The sequence below is a fragment of the Gopherus flavomarginatus genome, chromosome 1 (assembly GCF_025201925.1).
Source record: "Gopherus flavomarginatus isolate rGopFla2 chromosome 1, rGopFla2.mat.asm, whole genome shotgun sequence".
In the NCBI taxonomy this organism is placed as follows: domain Eukaryota; kingdom Metazoa; phylum Chordata; order Testudines; family Testudinidae; genus Gopherus; species Gopherus flavomarginatus.
Genome location: NC_066617.1, coordinates 56,938,423 through 56,953,570, shown reverse-complemented (window position 1 = coordinate 56,953,570; position 15,148 = coordinate 56,938,423). Strand labels below are relative to the sequence as shown.

The 15,148-nt window shown below is 38.0% G+C and overlaps 1 protein-coding gene across 2 annotated transcripts in view; it reads right to left on the bottom strand.

Moving 5' to 3' along the window:
• The window catches only part of CNTN1 (contactin 1), a 434,418-nt gene that overhangs the window by 376,042 nt on the left and 43,228 nt on the right, over nucleotides 1–15,148 (bottom strand). The gene's annotated exons all lie outside the window — the stretch shown is intronic.

Sequence of the window (15,148 nt, the reverse complement as noted above, 5' to 3'; positions counted from 1 at the left end):
TATTTACTCCTTTACATAACAGAAGAACTAGGGGTCACCCAATGAAATTTATATGCAGCAGATTTAAACAAAAAAGTATTTCTTCACATAACACACAGTCAATCTGTGGAACTCCATGCCAGGAGATGTTGTGAAAGTCATAACTATAACAGGGTTCAACAAAAACAAATTCATGGATGATAGGTCCATCAATGGCTATTAGCCAGGATGGGCAGGGATGCAATACATGCTCTGCAGGTTCCTAGCCTCTGTTTACCAAAAGCTAGGAGTGGAAGAGACAGGATGGGTCACTTGACTGCCTGTTCTGTTCACTCCCTTTGAAGCATCTGTTGGAAGTCAGGATACTGGGCTGGATGAACCATTGGTCTGACCCAGTATGGCCGTTTTTATGTTCTAAGTAATTTATAGTATTTTTCAGTATTTCATATTGGGTTAGAATGATCATAAAACAGAAGTCACATGATATGTGTTACCTGACTGAGTCTGTCCTACTTGGTTAGCAAGTTGTAGGACATCCAGAAGAAGTTGTTGCAAAGATGCAAGTTGAAGATGAAGATGAGCAAGAGACTTGAGTCTCATCAATAACAGATTAAGTATACAGTGAAAAAGGGAGGACTGAGGATGGAACCCAGGGTGACAATCCTAGAAGAAGGGTGGAAGGAAGAAGAGGATCTACTAAAAGGTAGAGGTAGTCAACTAAATAAGAGAACCAATAAAGGACAGAGTCACAGAAAACATGAAAGAATGAGAAAGCATCAAGGACAAGAGAGTGTTTTGGGATATCTATGGAAGAAGATTGACAAGAATAAATATAAAGAAGTGACCCTCAGATATAGCAAGAAAAAAAAAAGCCAAGAGGCACTTTTACCAGGGTACAGTTCCTTTGGTGTGGAGATGGAGGAAAGTGTTGAAGCTGAGATTAGCATATGGGAAGAGTCTTTCCTGCTTGAAGTATGTGTTCGCAGTACCCAAAAGTAGAACAGATTCAATAATGGCAATAAAGTAGATGACTTTGTGTCTGCTGAAGATTGGGGCTTAGATGAGAGCGCCTGCTGCACCTCTGTTTGGCTAAGACAAACTAATGTTTACAAATTGCTTAAATCTACCATCAGAACTGATAGGAATAATCCCTGCATTTATGACTGAGAGATGTATGACCATCACTTGACATACAATTTGCAGTGTAGGTCTCTTGACACATTCTGAGCTGTTATTGTAGTCTTAGACAGTAACTGTAGCAAAAGATCTCCCATGTCCACCCACACCTGGAACCAAAATGAGCTGTCACTCAGAGTAAATTAAGACCACCATACTAGATCTACACAGTGGCAATAAGACAGTTAAGTATGTTGACATTTATAGCATCATGATTAGCAACTGAATTAGCACCCTCAGTGAGACAAATACACCTTTTAGAGTTATTGTTTCATGCACTCTGAAGATTCAAGGATCATAGTCGTGCATTATTTGCACATGGTTTGCATTTCCAACATTTAAAAAAAAAACTAGGATGCTGAGAATCTGGTCATTTTTGAAGCAGTCATTGTGGGAGTAGTGTAGTAAGCCACACTGCTGCAAGCTGTCCCAGTTATTTCTTTCTTACACCGTGGTAAGCCAGGTTCAGAAAATAATAAGACCTCAGTCACAGCTTCCTGAAGCCTAAGCAAAAGGAAAAACAAAAAAAGAAAACAAAAACAAAACACACACACGCTCAAACAAAACACAGGGTGGCTTCCTTCAGCTCCAAGAAAGGCCTTGACAAAACAGTCTTCACTGCAGTTGGCATTTCTAGTATAATCCTTCTGTGTCAGACAGTAAATTCCCCGTTGATTTGTCCATCTGTCCATCCTGGCTTCCTTCCTTCCTGGCTTGCAGGTTGATTCAGCAGCCTCCTAGGCTAGAAGGAGGTATGACAGCACTTCTCCCTCCCCTCTACAAGCCCCAGCTTCTTCTTATGTCTTCAGCAATTAAGAATTACAACTGCCAGCTCCCCCTTCCAGCAACCTAAGTGTACATCTACATAGGAATAAAACCCCTGCAGCACGGCCATGGTGGGTCAGCTTACTCAGACCATTGCACAAAGGCTCCGGCTACAGGGCTACAAATTGCTGTGTAGATGTTCGGGCTCAGCAACCCTTCAGCCTTGCAGAGTCCCAGAGCTCGGGCTTCAGCCCAAGCCCAAACATCTACACAGTAGTTTTTCAGCTCCAGAGCTCAAGTCTTGAGATCCCAAGTCAGCTGCCCCGGCGAGCTGCGTGTTTTTATCCCCATGTAGACATACCCTAAGAGGTCACAGATGTCAGCACCATGCACCCCACCTCACCTAGCTTAAGCCTGGAAGCTTTGGTAATTATTATCGTTTAGGTTTCCTTTCTCAGCCCTTCTGCCTTAGCCAGGCATAGAACACAATTTCCCTATCACAAGTGTCCAAGCAGCATTCCAGAAACAGGGACACTACAATCACATGCCATTTCCTTGGGAAAGCCCCATACATGACTGGTTGCTATGGTGTTGAAGAGGAGCTGTTACTTTATATGCCACTGACAGTGTAGCCAGCTCTCTCAACTTTATTAGAAAGACTCACCATATTGGAGTGCTTTCTTAAGGTCCCAGTTCCTGGAGATAGGGTGAAATTCTCTATTTTTCACCCACCCCCTTTAAGTATGTTTCCAGCTTTAATGGTTGGGGAGAAAAACTTGAAAACATGATCCCAGCCCAAAAGAAGCTCAAAAGTCAGAAGGGAAACAAGACGACAAACTTTATTTTAAAATTTGAGACTTTTAAGCTAATCTCATGATTATTTGTCCCTGATTCATTATTTCTGAACACTTCATGTTGGCAATACTGGGAATTCCCATTACACAAGGAGGATCCTCAGCTGGATATGCTGGCTTTACAGCTGCTTTGTGCCACTACAGTAGAGCAAAGCAAGCATAGAAGAGCCAAGAATCTGCCCTGGATAACCTATTTGTTGTAAGAATTGTCCCTTACACAAGTCTATCATGTCATTTGAGTAGCACACCATATTTGCTGTATCTGATATTTCAGATGCATTAACGCATACCTTTAATCAAAAGTGGTAAAGTAACACCCCCTCTTTGTAAGTTCTTGAATGATTACAAAACAATATGAACAATCACTCAGGATCCATTTCTGTAAGCTAACATTTGTAGTCTGCAATAATGCAGTTCACTTTCCACTAACTGACAAGTTAGGTAGTAGGAAATTGAGTTTAATTAAGTAAATGGCAAAACTCTGTCGAGCACTTGTTCATAGAAGGATATAAGCTCCAGATGAATTATTCTTCTGGTCTAGTGCACACTATTCAAATAAAGGTCAATACAACTTTGGAGAAATCTGAAGCTGTATCTCACTGTGGTAAATACCTTTGTGAGCATTAAGCAAACATCTGAAAATAATGGGGGTTAAGAAAGGAATTTAATTTTAAAAAAGCAAATGCATTTCAAATTAATGACCTCATATTTAACAACCTCTTAGAAAATGTAATACTTCTAAGCTTCATTAAAAATATTTTTCTTTACTAAAAATCTATCCCTGTTGATAATATAGAATCATAGAATATTAGGGTTGGAAGAGACCTCAGGAGGTCATCTAGTACAATCCTCTGCTCAAAGCAGGACCAACACCAACTAAATTATCCCAGCCAGGGTTCTGTCAATCCTGACCTTAAAAACCTTTAAGGATGGAGATTTCACCACCACCTCCCTAGGTAACCCATTCCAGTGCTTCACCACCCTCCAGGTGAAATAGTGTTTCCTAATATCCAACCTAGACCTCCCCCACTGCAACTTGAGACCATTGCTTCTTGTTCTGTCATTTGACACCCCTGAACAGCTGAGCTCCATCCTCTTTGGAACCCCCCTTCAGGTAGTTGAAGGCTGCTATCAAATCCCCCCTTCACTCTTCTCTTTGCAGAATAAAAAACTCCAATTCCCTCAGCCTCTCCTCATAAGCCCCCTAATCATTTTCGTTGCCCTCTGCTGGACTCTCTCCAATTTGTCCACATCCCTTCTGTAGTCAGGGGATCAAAACTGGACGCAATATTCCAAGTGTGGCCTCACCAGTGCCAAATAGAGGGGAATAATCACTTCCCTCAATCTGCTGGTAATTCTCCTACTAATATAGCCCAATATGCCGTAAGCCTTCTTGGCAACAAGGGCACACTGCTGACTCATATCCAGCTTCTCATCCACTGTAATTCTCAGGTCCTTTTCTGCAAAACTGATGCTTAGCCAGTTGGTCCCTAGCCCGTAGCAGTGCATGGGATTCTTATAAATTCATAGACTCTAGGACTGGAAGGGACCTTGAGAGGTCATCGAGTCCAGTCCCCTTGCCCTCATGGCAGGACCAAATACTGTCTAGACCATCTTCCTTCCTAAGTGCAGGACTCTGCACTTGCCCTTGTTGAACCTCATCAGATTTCTTTTGGCCCAATCCTCCAATTTGTCTAGGTCACTCTGGACCCTCTCCCTACCCTCCAGTGTATCTATCTACCTCTCCCCCCAGCTTAGTGTCATCTGCAAACTTGCTGAGGGTGCAATTAATCACATCATCCAGATCATTAATAGAGATGTTGAACAAAACCAGCCCCAGGACCAACCCCACAGCTTGATACCAGCTGCCAACTAGACCTCAAGCCATTGATCATTACCCGTTGAGCCTGACAATCTAGCCAGCTTTCTATCCACCTTATAGTCCATTCATCCAATCCATACTTCATTAACTTGCTGGCAAAGAAATATCATAATTCCATTAATAATCTGAAGAGATTTATACAACCGTTTCTTGGTAGAACAAAATCCTTTGCCCATCATAACATCCAACATTTTAAAAAAATGTTTATAAAATTAGAGCTATTAGCATCTACAACTGAAATGTTACTTCTTGATGTATCTAGAGTACTACAATGAAAATGGTTCTAAAGTTTTCCAAAATCAAAAATAAAATATAAAAAAAATCTGGTTATACAGATGGACTTCAGATTTAGACCAAATGTATTAGATTTAGTCTTAAGTTTCCCGCAAAACCTGGGTAAAATTTGATCACTCTCAACAATAAAATGATGTACATGCATTTGCTAGTCCAATATCAAGAAATAGTTTTAATATTGCCCTTTTACTATTTTAGACCATTTAAAGATTCTTCTTTTTCAAATCAATAGATACAACACTATATGCTACACTGCAAGATGGACTAATCCATGAAAACATTCTGATTTTTAATTATATTGAATCAAATTATTCACAATCAATCTAATTTGATGTATGCCTTTAATGGTAAAATTCTACAAAACAAACCATTAAAATGTAGGGTGGGAAGGGACCTCAGAAGGTCATCTAGTCCACCCACCCCCCATGCTGAGAACGAATTAAGTATACCAGAACTTTCTGTGATAGGGGTTTCTCTAACCTGTTCTTAAATGCCTCCAATGACTGGAATTCCACTGCCTCCCTAGATAACTTGTTCAAGAGCTTAACTAATGTTATAGTTAAGAAAAACTTTCTAATACCTATCCTAAATGTCCCAGGCTGCAATTTAAGCCGATTACTTCTTCTCCTCTCTTCAGTGGACATGGCGAACAATTGATCACTGCCTTCTTTATAACAACCTTTTACATATTTGAAGACTTATTTTCCCTTTCAGTCTCCTCTTCTCTAGGACAAACATGTCCAATTATTTCAACCTTTCCTCATAAGCCATGTTTTCTAACCTTTTATCATTTTTTTTTGTTCTCCTCTGGACTCTAATTTGCACACATCTTTCTTGAAGTGTGATGCCCAGAACTGGACACAGTACTCCAGCTGGGGCTCACCACTGCTGACTAGAGTGGAACAACATATGACACTTTCAGTAAACCCCAGAATGAGATTGCAAAATATTCTTACACAAAACAAAATCATTTGCAAATGTAACATTTTAACCTTACTACTTTTCAGTAGGAAAACCACATTTTAAATCAAATAAAATCTCAGAAAACTTACTAGAAAAAGTAACTTTATAAACAGATCAGTTAAGTAGTTAACAAAAATTGAATTGTCTGAAACTTTGAATCACCAATGCTTTAAGATGTAAAAACAGTCAGGATTAATAATAAATCAATCACACCAGATCAACAGAGCGTTAGAAATGTGTAGACAAGCCCTTTGCTCTTCAAGAACATCCAGAAAAGTAAATTAGTTAAACTATATTAAACCTATGTGAACACCCTCATTCAAAATTAGGCAAACCTAAAGCGTTCCTCTGTATTGCATTAGTGTTCTATATCCTAGTGTTTCTCAGATTATTTCTAGCAAATGACATTTCTTTTCATATAAAAAATTATTTATAATTTTATAAGCATACATTGTGTATCTATTTACAACCATATCAGTGTAAAAGTTTAACAAGCCTCACAAATTAGATTATATGTCAAAAGCAAGTTTTTATAATTCCAACAAACATAAATAAGCCAAAAATACTGAAAGCCAAAAAGAGAAGTGCAGTAGACCAGCCTTAGGTCACGGTGAAAGCATACGCAAGTGACATGATATCCGAGTACCCTAGATGCAGGCTAACAATATTCCTAATATACTAAAAGGAAAAAATCAAACAGTTGAGCAAGTTTGTATACAAGTTAAAAAGTTACATTTTCCAGTTGACCTTTCCCCAAGGTGAACTAGAAGCAGGTCACATCAACGAAGAATGTCATTCAGGCAGGAGGAAGATACTGTAGACTATGTAGATCTGAATTAGTACAGTAAATTCAGGACAAGTTAAACTGCACTAGAGCCTGGACTAATAAACATAAAAACAAAGCCATCATTGGCATCAGAAGCTCATCATTTACAAACATGTGACTAAATTGGACATAGTAACATCTTTGTTCTCAATTGAAAGCAGAGTTATCAAAAGGAAGTGCAACATGGAAAATTCACTTTAAAAGCACGTGCATGTAGAAATTCTATTTCGGGGTTTAACTGTAAAAGAGGCTTCAAAGATTGTGGGTTCCTTAATCAGAGATTTTATATCAATTAAAAAAAAGAATAAAGTTGAATAGCTTTACTGTTCTAAAACTGAAGAACAGAAATGGTAAAAACTCTGTGAAAGTGATAGAAGTGTGAGTAAAACATTAAATTATAACCTTTTCTTGCTTATTTGATGTTTTCAGTAGTGTTAACTGTCTGTATGCACAACAGAAAGAAGAATCATCAATGAAAAATGTCATTTAAGATGTAAAAGCAATCAGGATGCCAGATTTACAATACAAAAGTTCAATGTAGCAGTTTTTAGGAAGAGAGGACTGCCTTTTTTAAAGTAACAGTTAAGTTAAAATTCAAAATAAAAAAAGGAAAAAAGAAGATACATTGATCGGATATGTAGGGATATCAGCATACTGCACAACTCCTCTTGTTCATTACTCACTAAGATCCTGATACCAGGAAAAGGGAAACGTTTTTCAACATCACCATTAGCCTGATCATCCCAGTTTTACTAAAGCCAAATAGTGAGATCTGGTGAAAAACCTCTTTAGTATCTACATGGAGAAGAGGAAGTTTCCAGACACAGCCAGAATTAAAATAGAAAAGCTCAATTATCTAACGCACTAGCTGGAGACAAGGGTTTTTATTCAGTAGCACTATAGATCACTAGAAAGGAGGGTTCTCTTGACCAAGCACCACCATTCTTGTGTCAGTGTTAAGAGGAGAATCTTGTGTAGCCTGATGTCCACTGATTTTTATTAACTTGTAACAATTCATCTGAAAGTAGAATTAAGCTCATGGCAAATTGCTATATACTGCTGGACTGTATATACAAAACAGCACATCATCATAAAAGAACAGTGTTAATATAAAGTTGTGAGTGAGAGATAGGGGATACACACAATATGATATCTTTCAGACTAACTTTTTTCCTTATGCTATAGCAGTTGTTTAGATGGTCTGATTCTGCTAATTTATTGGTTTGTACAAAATATAAATTGGAGACATTTAAAGATTGAGGTTTTTATGCTTTTGCCTCACGGTTATGGAATTACCTTCCTTTTCTTATTTAGAAAGATTAATCTATTTCAGTTTTTAAATCTAAACTGAAAGTATTTGTTTAATGCTTTTAAATATATTTGACCTAAGAACATCTTGAGATTATGTGCAGTATAAATGCATTACACCATTATTAGCAACGAATAAACCAGGCTTCAAAAAGACAAAGGATGCAGAACACATTAACATCTTCATCTGAAACTAGTTTCTGTGCCAGATACTAGAGTGTATAGAAAGCTATAAGTTATTGTGCTCTAGACATCACCAAACTAGTCTAGTCAGAGTTCTGAATGCGGTCATACTGTAAGGCATTAACATCCATTAAATATCTGGTCTTTTGAAATTCTTCTCTATACAATTTTCCCTAAATGTGCTTGACCTAACAGATTAAGAATTAATTTCTTAGTACCAGATAGCACTTGTGATTTCCAACTTGTTAATATTAACCCCTGTGCAACCATAGCTGCTCTAAGAAAACAAGGTCCTTTCTTTACAATTTAGTGACAAATGTATACAACACCGATAGACCCCGATTGTCGACAGGTGGGATTGAACCTGGGATCTCTGGAGCTTAGTACATGGGCCTCTACTGCATGAGCTAAAAGCCAACTGGCTGTTAGCAAAGGCTGTAGAGCAGACTCATTAACCTCTCCCTCTTTCTTGCTCTCTAAGTAATCTCAGTGCCACTCAATAGGACAGAATATCACAACCAGGTGGTGTGTGGGTTACATATAGATGGATTCATTGATGAAAAAAATATCTGCATTCTTTTATAAAAATAGGCTGAGGGCAAAACTGATTCTGTACAACAGTTCCTACTAAACAGGCTGAACTTCAGAATGGTGCCATGCACATGTGAAGGACAACTCAGAGATTTCCAGTTTCGCTTATAATTTCATACCATTCACATGAGCTAATATATAACATGCAATACTTTAAACTGCATGACCTACTGCTCTCAAGTCCATACAGGAGACCCTGCAGGCATAGCCAAGCCATCCAAATCTCTTAAAACCACACTGAGATCACTCACCTCAATCCTGCTTAGTTTGAGAGATTTGATGGCATCCACATCACAAAGCAGAAAGAGATTTTAAGAGAGCATGGTAAGACATCTTGTGGAGTATCTGGGAGTACTCATCCCAAAACTAGAACCCATAACTATTTGTGCCGTTGAACCACTCTTACAATTTACAAACATTAGAGCAGAACTGAGCCTGAATCAGGCTGCAATAAGCAATGAAATTTAACTGTAATACTTCTTGATGTATTACTTCTTTGATGTTGCGATCACTATCCATATTTACTGACCGTGAACTCCTTTAGGAATACAGTGGTTTTTACTGGAGGGTCAGGTGATATAAAGCCATGTAACCCAACAAGAGGAGGACAAGTAATTATTGCTAGAAAATGTACGAAATCTTTATGCATCATATTAGTCAAACTTATTTCACTTCCATATAGTCATATCAATAATATTGTATAATTATTTGACAAGGAACTTATGCAACTTGTTTGCAGATAGTTTACTTAAAGGATTCTTATTTAACTAAAAAAAAGAAGAGGTCTGAACAGGACTATAGGCTGGGTGTGCATCAACGTGTTTTCATATTATATTTCAACTGAGGCCAACCAAATCTTCCACAGATTACTCCCAGAAAACGGCATTTAACTAACAAGGATGTGTCTAAAACACAGATGAGAGAAAAGTAAGCTCTTATATAAATTCTGAAGCTATTCAATGCTATATAATTATTGAGCAATCAAGCACTGAAAGAATTGAGTAGGCATGGAAAACTGGATTTTAACTAATACCAGCTAGGACATTTGTTGTTTAGTCAAGTGAAATCATAGCAATGCAACACAGGAGGGCTATTTTGATTGGGACTCATGCAGCACACTTAGTAATCCTTGAAGTATAGAATAATACTTTACTGCTTCACTTTCTGCATTAAGCTACAGAATTAGCCTCTTCAGCTCTATTGGAGAAAGTCTCATCCAAGGACTAAACTGAAATTTATGAAGAATTATACAGCCAATCTTTCTGAGGCTTTGTAAGAACTGTAAACTCTGTCAACTGAAACAGAATACAAAAGAAGAGCATTTTCAAAAGCTCTGTATTAAAGGCTTTGTCCATCTATGTGAGATGACTGACTTCTTATTCAGAAGTTTGCTGTGTCATATACTTGTGCTATGCTGAGAATGTTGTATGCTGTCACTGGTATTTTTCTCCAATGTTGGAAAATAGCCAAGAAAAATGAGAAATTGTTTCAATAAAGTGGTTCTCTGAATACTTTTATAGAGCGATTCTCTTTCCATATGATACTGCATCAACAGAAAACATTCAGATACTTGTCTGATACAATTTCAGCAGCATCTTTCAAAGGAAAATCTAAGTTGAAATGCCAAAATTTACTGAGACTCAACAACTGTGCATGTCTGCATCTTCATTTTATCACAAACAGCAAACCATGTTTTGTAATTGTCGCAGCCCTAAACCTATGCTCAAACATGGCATCTGTATGGCCAATTGTCGGTCAAAAGGTCACATTGGTACCGTGTGCAACACTGTGGTGCGGTGTGCAACATTATAGAGCCGTGTGCATTTTCCCGCTCTTTTTCCCTGGTCACCTAGGGGACGCCTTGTGCAAAAATACCAGCGTGCCATGTGCATAAGGGTAGTGTGCCTGTTCTTGAACCTTCTAACAATCAAAAGGTCAAGTTGGTGCTGTGTGCAGAAGCATAGGGCTGTGTGCAAAAGTAGTGTGCTGGGTGCAGCTCCCATTGACATAGAGGGCACCAGCTCGGAACCTGGCTGGTGAAGGAGCTAGGGACCAGTCAGATGCTGACATGAGTAAGAGAGCTTTCGAATAAAACCAGGTCTCACGCCAGGATCCGCGGGAGTATCCGTATGTTAGCTGAAAGACTTGGATCCTCCTTCCAGCTAGAAGGGTCTCCTGTGTATCCTGCCAGCTCGTGTTGTGTTGTGTCCCGCCAATTCGCCATGCCCTTGTTGTCTGTACTGCTGGTCAGCTACGCCTGCAGTGCGGTATTTGTATTCTAATTTCTGTAACACTTTGTTTGCTTTGCCTCTTCATTTCTGTGAATATTCTGTTTGCTTAGTCTCTTCTCTTTTCCCTCTCTTATTTGACACAGAGCTGCATATATTGTTGTTACTTGGTACCAAGTTATGTACATAGTATATGAAAGTTAAATTGTTGTATTGATTGCTATTGCAGTTAATTGTTGTACTTTACAATATTTGGTTAACGAATATATAGTTTACTCAGTTTGGTGTATCTGCTCTAATTTCTGGTGAGCAGTTAATCACAGATCATTTGGTTTCCTGTTGTTGGTTGTAAATAGATTGTTTCAAGTTGTGTAAATATTCTTGTTCTAATAGTATTATTAGTTAGTAAAAGTGCTCCTCCCCAGCCCAAGTTGCAACTTATCCCCCATCAATAAATGGCCACTTGGTTTTGAACTTTCAATCTGTCACGTTTTGATTTTCCTCACTCGATCAAAAACTTACTCGAACCTGTATTGGTCTCGGACAGTAATCTGAGGTGTTACTCATCATGACAGCAGGTTTAAAACATTTGAGACAAAAAGGGAAAGGGTGGGAAAGGACACTGTCAATTTAGAATTTTATCCTGTTCTTTTTGACATATACATGCCTATTCCAGAAAGTCTCCCACTTATCTATTGAGAGACTCGGGATTCTCATCCTGTGCTTGGCACTGTGCTCTTTATTAGTATGAAAGGGGAAGCTGCGTTTCAGCTTCCAAGAAGCGTTCAGAAGGTTCTGCACTTTTAAGTAGATACCCATGACAGATATTAGAAAGATGCATTCTTATTAAGTAACTGCATGTCTACAGGTATGGAATACTGATAATTTGTGCAAAACCAAACCTAAAATAACTTAAACCCTGTGTGAAAACCAACAAAAAAATTTTAAATATAATTCTAATGAAGAAGTTTTTTTCCAATTTGCATCTTAAATATTATCACTACTACTGCTATCCCAGATTCTACTTCCCCTCTCTGCTGCTGGCCAACATGCTGGTGCTTACAAATTCTATATCATAGCCAAGAAAATAAATTTCCTGTGGTAGAGAAAGTAGCTAACTGTGAGTGACAGCAGCCAGCAAATTATAACTACACCTTCACACAGTAGCAAAACTGAACAGTAACAGTAATGGAAAGGCAGCAAAGAGTCCTGTGGCAGCTATTAGACTAACAGATGTATTGCAGCATGAGCTTTCGTGGGTGAATATCCACTTCGTCGGATGTTGCTTTTACAGATCCAGACTAACACGGCTACCCCTCTGAGTAATGGAAAGACATGCATGGGAAACTGAGTCATAGATTGCGAGACCAGAAGAACCATTATAATCACCTAGCCTGATTTCCTGTGTAACACAGCCCATAAACTCTCACTCAGTGATTCCAGTATCAAGCCTAATAATTTATCATGCATCTAAAGCTTATCTTTTAGAAAGACATCCATTGTTGATTTATAGACTCCAAGAGATGGAGAACTAACCATATCCCTTGGTAAGCTGTTCCAACATTTAATCACCCTCACTGCAAAAACTCTGCATTTATTTCCAATCTGAATTTTTCTGACAAACTTCCACCTTCTAAATCTTGTTATGCCTTTGTTTACTAAATTAAAAAATCCTCTAGTATCATTTATCTTATCCCCATGTAGCTACTTATAGTCCATGATCAAGTCACCTCTCAACCTTCTCTTTGGTAAGGTAAATAGATTGAGCTCCTTAAGTCTGTCACTGCAAAGCGGATTTTCTAGACCATCAATCATTGTTATAATGACCTAAGTAGCTTCAATTCTCGATGCTACAATAAAAACAATCATGAAGGAATAACAGCGCAAAAAGCACAGCTATTTCCAGAGACCAGTTAAAAAAATTTATATTTACCCTAGACATTTCGGAAGGAAACTCAATCAACACATTCACACAACTTAAATGATTTAGCTGACAACAGCAGATGCAACTCAGATATTGGATAAAGTATTAATTTTCCCATAACGCAGAATCTATTCCAACGGAAAAAAAATCAGTTCTAGTTTAGGAGCTTTGGCATACAAGTTAGTCCAATACAATCTTACGTAGAACTCTGATCCTTCTTTAACGACTTGAAAAACCTAATTGGGATTGAAACTCTTCTTCCGATAGAAGTGAGATCCTTTAATTCATGGATGAATTTCCTATCTCACAATTTAGATATTACTCCTACAAACTTTTCATAAGGAAGATACAGAGATTTCAAACGTCAAGATGCTATATTGCCAAAATGTGCATGTCTTAAAATAAGATGCAGTAGGTTATAAACACCACTGTGGAAATTTTATAGTGTCAAGTTGAAACTGAATTATCCATAGCACTGCTGAGAAATAAAGCTAAAAATCGCTCTGACTGAAGATATAGAGACAGTACTTTGTTATCTGAGGTGTTTGGAACCAGATACAACTTTACATAATAATAAATGTCCTCAAAATACATCAGAAGAGCTTCAAACACCAAAATCATATGAACAAGCTCACTCATTAAATTAACCCTCAAATAACAGCACCAAAAATACTATGTATAGGTGCTATTTCCTCTGACATATATGTTAAATGAAAGTTTCAGAAAGCTTGTATTTGCTTGATTTTTAGCACTCTTAACAATGAATATGTAATTAGTATAAGCATTGTGAAAACTGTACAATTTGTAACAATACATAGTTTTAAGTATATAAAAAGGAGACATTGTGCAGAAACAAATGCCTCCAGTCTTCATTTTCTTTTCAGGATGATGGGCTCAGAAGAGAGTCTGTTTGATGACCTGCAAACCACGCATAATAACCTGATGGGCCAATCAACAGCAAGATGGAAATCCTACTGTCCACCTCAAAGGAGGCTGTCATATATTTTTCCAGGGCACAGAAGATGCATGGGGCACACACCAAGAAATGTTCAGATTCCACCCTGACAATTTATTTACTCTATATATATATAATTTCTTTCTCTACATGTAAAGTAACGTTAGCATAATTTTAATTGTTAATTATTACTTATTTTAATTATAGTTAAACTGTTCACAGCAATAGATAGGCCATTTAAATAAAAGTAGAATTAGAAATGAATAATAATATTTAGGGCCCTACCAAATTCTCGACGATGAAAAACACATCACAGACCATGAAATCTTGTCTTCCCTGTGAAATCTGGTCTTGTGTGTGCTTTTACCCTATACTATAGGGATTTCATGGGGAGACCAGTGTTTCTTAAATTGAGGGTCCTGACTCAAAAGGGAATTGCAGCGGTGGTCACACAGTTATTTTAAGGGGATCACAGTATTGCAGCACCCAGTGGGTATAAATGGACACTGCAAGATGGAGGCTCCTAGGATTGTGTTTGGGACCAGAGATATTGGCTAGTGTCATTCGGTTGCACAATCCAGGGAGCATCTTACATGCCAGAGGCTGTGCGTGAACAGCCCAGGAGTCGGGGTTCTCACAGCAGAGCAGAGTTAGGCTGGCTCCCAGAGTCAAGGATTGGAGTGACCTAGCACATCACCGGTCCGGACAACACCAGGAGAAAGTCACACACCCTCAAATCCTTTTTGGGTCAGGATCCCTACAATTACAATACTGTGAAATTTCAGATTTAAATAGCTGAAATCATGAAATTTACTATTTTTAAAATCCTAAGACCATAAAATTGACCAAAATGGACAGTGAATTTGGCAGGGCCCTAATAATATTTATGGAATGCAAACTTAAATCACAAGAGTTCAAATGGGAAGATGAATCTAAGTTATACTCATCCAGTCAAGGGACAGAAGTATACCATGTAATCTACGTACCCAATCAAATCATCTAAAATTTCTATTTTTAATATCAAATACACAGAGTAATATTCATAGTTCACAAGTGATCCATTGGGTGAAATATGTACACATTCGACCTGAGCTAATAATTTTAACAATAAGCAACTTATGAAATGCAGTCTTTGTTTGCAGATAATTCATAAACAGAAAAAAAAAGTTACATTTGATTAATATATGATTTGCTGTGAATTATTTACCTCCCTCTTGTGA